The 6,893-nt window shown below is 31.2% G+C and overlaps 1 pseudogene; it reads right to left on the reverse strand.

Moving 5' to 3' along the window:
• Positions 1-570: 570 nt before the first annotated feature.
• Positions 571-6,656, reverse strand: LOC120218416 (annotated as a pseudogene).
• Positions 6,657-6,893: the final 237 nt, after the last annotated feature.

The following is a 6,893-nucleotide window of genomic DNA, read 5'->3' on the forward strand; positions in this document are numbered from 1 at the left end:
TTAGTATGTATTGATTACAATGTAAATTTATTCGAAAGATTCTCAATCATTTAACAATAAATGTTCAAATACTCTTATAAATGTTATGTTCAAACCAAAATTAGCTAACCCTTTTTCCCATATGTAATGGGGTAAGGGGAGGTATGATAGTAGGCTGCCCCCAATGTTAGGTTGAGAGCAACTTCCGTAGGAGACCTTCGAATTATGAAATGCCCTCCGTGGGACTCAATCCCACGACCACAAGGTTAAGAGCCTTGTGCTCTACCAACTGAGCTGGACAGGCATTTCTTTATGTTCAAACCAAAATCTTTAAAAATAATATCATCCCTTCACCACCGAAAACATGTTTGACTTTAAATGTTAAATAAAGCTCAAGCTCGACTTATATTTGAAACATTCTTATCATTTGTCTAAGTTCATTTTCCGGATCTAAAATTTTCACTAAGATGAACAATTTCACTAAGAAGTTGAAAATATACATGGGAATGAACTTTGTACATAATTCTGGGATGGATCAGAAAAAAAAAGTTTACAAAATCAGAATCCATCCCACTGTTATCTCCCTTTTCCTTTATCACCGGATACGGTTCAACCGAGAGAATGGCTCGTTGTTGGCTTTTGGAGCAGCTTTAGCCACTTCTGGTGCCCCAAAAACATTCCAAAATCTTAGTGTCTCGTCCCCTGCAGCCGATACCACCGTGCAGCCATCGGGGCTTTGAGCCATGTAAAGTACTCGAGACGTATGACCGGTTAGCACCGCCATCTTCACCATCGATGGATACTTCCAAAGTGTTAATTGATTCTGAGTAAAACCATGAGAACTCAAAAGCTCCCTCTCGTTCTTACTCCACATCAAAGCGCACACCTGAGAACCTGTATCGACTGAATTCAAGCATGTGCCTGTATGCGTGTTCCAAAACTTTATGGTTCGATCACCGCCACCTCCACCGGTGGCCAGCAAATTGCTCTGGAAAGGGCACCAGGCAAGGGCCTTGACGGCTGAGGTATGGTCCTCCAACCTGTGTAGCCATTGTGTTGGTGAATTTGAAGATGCCATGGACCTATCCCATATGTGAACAAGATTATCATTGCCTCCGCTGGCTAGTTGTTGTCCGGAAGCCGACCATTTCAGGCCGCAAACCTCTTGCTGGTGTCCTCTGTAGGTTTCGACAACATGGGATTTGATTCTTACATCATTGTTAACAATCTGACCATCCATTCCTCCTGTTGTAAGAATGTGATTGTTCCATGCCATTGATCCCACTCTTGACCTGTGACAGCCTCTCATAGTACGAAGCTGCATCGTCAAACGTAAAAGATGCATCAGAACAAGCGATCGAAAGAACGAAAACGAGAATCAGCAATGTCTATAACATCAAAACCTGTCGATTAGAGGTCGAATCCCACAGATGTACTTCGGAATTGTTCAAGCAAATGGCGATATGCCGACCATCAGGAGCCCAACTCACACTTGTTACAGGACCATTTTCATCATCAACAGTGACAAGTTCTGAGGTAGAACTATCTGAAGCATCCCACAAATACACCGTGTTACCAAGTGCTATTGCAAGAACATTGCCGGTGCCCCAATCCAATAAGTTGAGGTAAAAATCGTCGACAAGATGGGGAGCATCCAATGTTCTCTCAGAGCTCTGAAGAATCAAAATTGATAATCACATCATATTAGTGTCAGTTGAATCAAAATTTCCAGAGCTAGTCAGATTATGCACATCATGCTTAGTTACCTGGGGAATGTGTCTTCTAGGCTTTGCGGATTTGGCCGGATGAGCAGAAGCGATCTAGTTCTCGGAAGGGAAGTGTTCGACCCGTGTCGGTGGTTTGTTCTTGAAAGCCAAGATTCGTGTCCGGTTCATGTTCAAGGTCTCAGCCAGCATCTTCCTGTAGGCCTCCTTGGCAGGTGAGCAAACTGTTTGATCATCTTTGGTCTTCTTACCTTCGGTCAGCATGTAATGAGCATAATCAAAGTCCATTGCCGAACGGTTCGGTATGAATCTATCCATCTGATAATACCAAGAAGGCAAGAACAACATAATTACTTTGAATATCACTACAAAGTACAAAGTTGAAAAATCAAGAACAAGAAAAACCCAGATTTGCAATCACTAAAATCAAATAATACAAAATAAACATAATTATTTTGAGTATCACTGCAAAGTTAAAATCAAGAAAACAGGAACAAGAAAAACCCAGATTTGCAATCACTCAAATAAAACAATGTATAATAAGCCAATATATTTACATTTTCTTTAGAATTATTCCTTCTGAGAAGAACCTGTCCTTGAAGTGGCCATTTAGATTGATCGTTCAAGTTTGAAAAAGAATTCAATGATATGGCTCATAAATATACCGGTAAAGTACAGGGTTAATTTTAGAATTATGTACTATGGTTTTTATAAATAGAGTAACCTAAACCTATTATAATTGAATAAAAATTTTCTAGCACCGCTTAGGCACCGAGGAGAGGACGTAAGCACATTGTTGAAACTCGTTAAAATTTTTGTGTTATTTTATTTACTTTGCCCGATTTATCAACAGATCCTGCATCTATAATATCAAGTATCCCAAAAAAAAGATATATATAATAAAAGAGAAACAAAAAGCAATGAACTACTTAAGATCCTGAATGAAATAGTTAAAGTAAAATCCAAAAATATATATATACTATGATGACCCATACCCTGCAAAATTCGAATAAAATTTAATAGCAAAAAATCGATAAACGAAAACAAAATCAAACGAAAATCGCTGTAGACAGAAGAGCAATTAGAGAAATGCGATGCGAGAGTAGCTGGAGATGTTCGAGCAAGAGTTAATTGAGGATTTGTGGAGGAATCGATGGAGTTTATATAACGACTCCTAAAAGATAATAAGAGGAGTTATTGGAATTTCGAGTAATTTTTTAATCCGAATTGAAGGAATATCTAGGTTTTATTATGGAGACCGGCAATGCTAATTCCCCCCCCACCGAATAATTATGGTTTATAATGAGGAGTGGTAACGGCTAGTTTCGTCTTTTACTTGCATTATGCGGTTTTAATTAGCACCGTAAAGAAATATGAGATTAATCGTGAGTTATTTTGATTCGAGTTTGAATTCGACTCAAGTTCTTAACGATACAAAACGAACTACTTCATATCCTAATCGAAAAGCTCATGAACAATTAAAATATATATACATATTAAATTTTTAGATTTTTTAAATTAATTTTTTTTAATAATATTAACATTTATATGTTACTTTTAGAAAATCTATAATATAAGGTTTTAATGTACTTAAGATTCAAGTTCGAACTCGGGTTTAAATTTCAATCGAATTAAGTTTGAGAATATTTCAAGTTCAATATTTTTCGAGCTTGAATCGTGATTCAATTTTTAATTTCAAATTAAACTTAAAAATTTTAAACTTGCAAGCTTTCAGTTGAATCAAAGTGAGTTTTAGTTTACCGCCCTAATTTCATTTTTGTACTTAAAAAATTAAGTTTTCATGTTTTAAAGCAAAATGGATATATCATTTATCAAAAAGATCGATTCATGCGATTCTAATAGCAAAAAAATCTATCCCGTTTTTGAAAATAATAAAAAGGATGGATCATTTCCCAAAATCGACCAGTCTTTTGGCTGATAATAGTCGTATTTTCTTTTGAAAAATATTGATTAATTTTATAAAAAAATATTGATCTTTCATACCACAAAATTTTGAATTTTTTTGTAATTAATGACATTTTTATATTTCAACGACTCTTAATTATTAGAAATTATAGAGATAATATAAAAAAGAAATCAAAGTAACTCAACGATTATGAGTCTATGATAAGCATGGTCGAGAAGATATATAAACATTCAAGTGTATTTTTAGTGTTAAATTATTTTATTTTATATTTTAAAATACTTGTCAGATATCATTGTTCAAAGGGTTCATTTGTGTGAAAACTTAATTTTACAAACATTCAATGTTTGTGAAGATTATTTTCAGTTTACCGATTTATTTATTTAGAAAGGTTCTTAAGGTTTTTGGTATAAATATCTTATCCTCAGATGTATGTTAATATAGTGAATTTATGAAAATTATTAATGTTGATAGATAAATTAATACATATGAACTTGAATTAGAAATTGAATTACTATAAATTTTTATACAAATTATTTATGGTTGTATATAGGTTTCACAAAATTGACAATGCACACGCTTTAGACGCAAGTACTCTAATATAAGATTTTTAAAGATAATGATATTCTCTTTTACATTGAAATCATTTGATAGATTCATTAACCACTTAAAAGTAAGGGTGAGCAAAACTCAATTCGAATTGATTTTGAGTTGGAATTTTTATAAATCTGACTCGAAAAGATTTCAAGTTCAAGTTGAATTATAAAACACAACTCGAATTACTCGAAATATTTAGTAATTAGTGGATTGATTTTCAAGTTTGAGTTGAGTCTCTCGATTCTATATGATATATATATCAAATACGAAAAAAAAATATGAAGAAATAACCTCTCTAAAATAATAATTTTTCTCGGTCCCGACTTGAACCCAAGGTCTAAATTAATAAGATGATAATTTTTTTGAAAGACCCTTATATAAATTTATGGTCTCTTCAATATTATAAATTAATAATTCTATAAAATTATAAATATAACTAGAAAAACTCAGTAAAGTATGATTATATTTTTGTTTGCTTCTTAAAATTTAAATCTGGTTGTATTTCATCTCTAACTTTCTTTATTGCATTCAAAAGTTTCGATGTTGTGTTCTCATACTGCAACAAATAATTGTGGAGAGTTGTTGCTGCTATGAGTGCTTTCTTCCGCGTAATTGGTTTGTAAAGACATTGTATCATATTCAATTTTGGTTACAGAGTAACTTAATGAATTCATGTCATGAAGAATAATGTAGGTTCGTTGAATCAAATCTTTAAACTAATAAATTATTAATTTATCAATTAATTAATATTTATTTAAATTAATAAAATCACATGATCCCGACATTATTAATCTATAGAAGTTTTACTTTATATGATTATAAAAATTCATGGGTCTGTTTGTTTGGTTGTAATTGGTTTTTCGGAAAATGAATTACTGGAATTTGAATTACTGAAACTGGAAAATGAATTACTGAAATTTGAATTCTAGAAAATGAATTATATTTTTGGAAAACATTTTCCAAAAAATGTTTTCTGTAAAATGAATTACATTTTTCTGAAAAACATCTGTAAAACGTTTTATGATGTTTGGAAGATGTTATTTAAACTTTTTTTCCACTAGTTAAAGAGTTTTTTAAAATTTATCTATTATAAATATTAAATATAATAAATAATATTATTTATCATAAAACTTAATATTATTATTTTAAAATATTAAAATAATTTATTTATTATTAAATATTATTTTTATAATTTTATTAATAAAAATAATATTTTTTTTGTATATTTTAGTGAAATAAAATATTATAAATTATATTAATTATTTATTAAAGTAATAGTGTTATATTATATTTTAAAATATTAATTAGTATATTTTAAATATCTTTATTAAAATATTATTTAAATATATAAATAATATTATTCATTATTAAATATATAAAATTTTTATTATATATTATTAAAATAAAAATATAATATCTTATATTATTATAATATAATTGATTATTTTATATAATATTAAAAATATAATATTATTATAAATATTAATAAATAAATAAATAATATTTTGATGAAAATGATATTAAAATATTTTATTAATATTAAATTCATAAAATAAAATTATTTTAAGTATTTATTCTTTGGAGTGAAAAGTTCGGAAAATGACTTACGAAAAATGAATCCGTAAGTTATTTTACAGAAAACACAAAGGAAATTCTGTTACTAGGAAAATGAATTACATTCCGGAAAACCAATTACGTGAAACAAACACGGAAAATATTTTCCGAAAAACGAATTACATGAAATAAACACAGAAATTTGGGAAAAACCAATTCCGTAATTTCAATTACGGCAAACAAATACATTTTAAATTGAAATCAAATAATATTATAATATTATAAATAGTTACAATTAAATTTAAACATAAACTCGAAAAAACGACTCGACTTGAATTTTATAAAATTGACTTGACTCGAAAAAATTTCAAGTCAAATTTGAGTTATAAAATAGGACTCGTCAATTCGAATAACTTAAAAATTTTTCACTCTACTCGATCGAGCGCACAAGCATACTTAAAAGATTAAGTTAATAATATCAGTACTCTTAATTGAAAAATAATGATAAAATAAAACAAACCTTTTTCCTTCCGGTGCAAATCTGCATAGCATAGTTCAAAATCACTTCAGTTCGCGGTTCGATGGCAGCCGCGAATACATGAACCTTGAGATCGCCTGAAATTAAAAATTAAAAAGAAAAATAATCCAATCGTACAGGGAATATAGATTAATCCAATGCAATCCAAAGCAGTAAAGGAAAGTACCTCAACTGGGCTCGAATAATGAAACATCAATGGACGGAGGCCACTGAATGAGGAAGTAGCCGGCAGATTCGATATCGTCGGAAGTAGATGATGGGAGGTTTGAGTGTATCCAGCGTCCATGCTCCCTTCACTGCCATTAACGGCTACGATTACGCATCTTAAACCTCCAGGCATGACTACAAATGATTCTTTGACTTTAGCGTTGTTTGGAGATGAACCGAGTCACGATTGATTGTCTGTTTCTCTGATCTCTCCTGTGTAACTGACTCGTTTCGCTAACGACTGAGTCAGCGTGCAGAGTGACGAGTCGTCTGGCTGGCTCTTCAAGCGCGCCAATGGGGATGAGAGAGAAAAGAGGCAAGCAATTGAAGCGCGCCAATGGACAAAAAGAGTCAAAAGTCGGTGCGAAAC

This window comes from Hibiscus syriacus, unplaced genomic scaffold, assembly GCF_006381635.1.
Source record: "Hibiscus syriacus cultivar Baekdansim isolate YM2019G1 unplaced genomic scaffold, ASM638163v2 tig00110198_pilon, whole genome shotgun sequence".
NCBI classification, from domain to species: Eukaryota; Viridiplantae; Streptophyta; class Magnoliopsida; order Malvales; family Malvaceae; genus Hibiscus; species Hibiscus syriacus.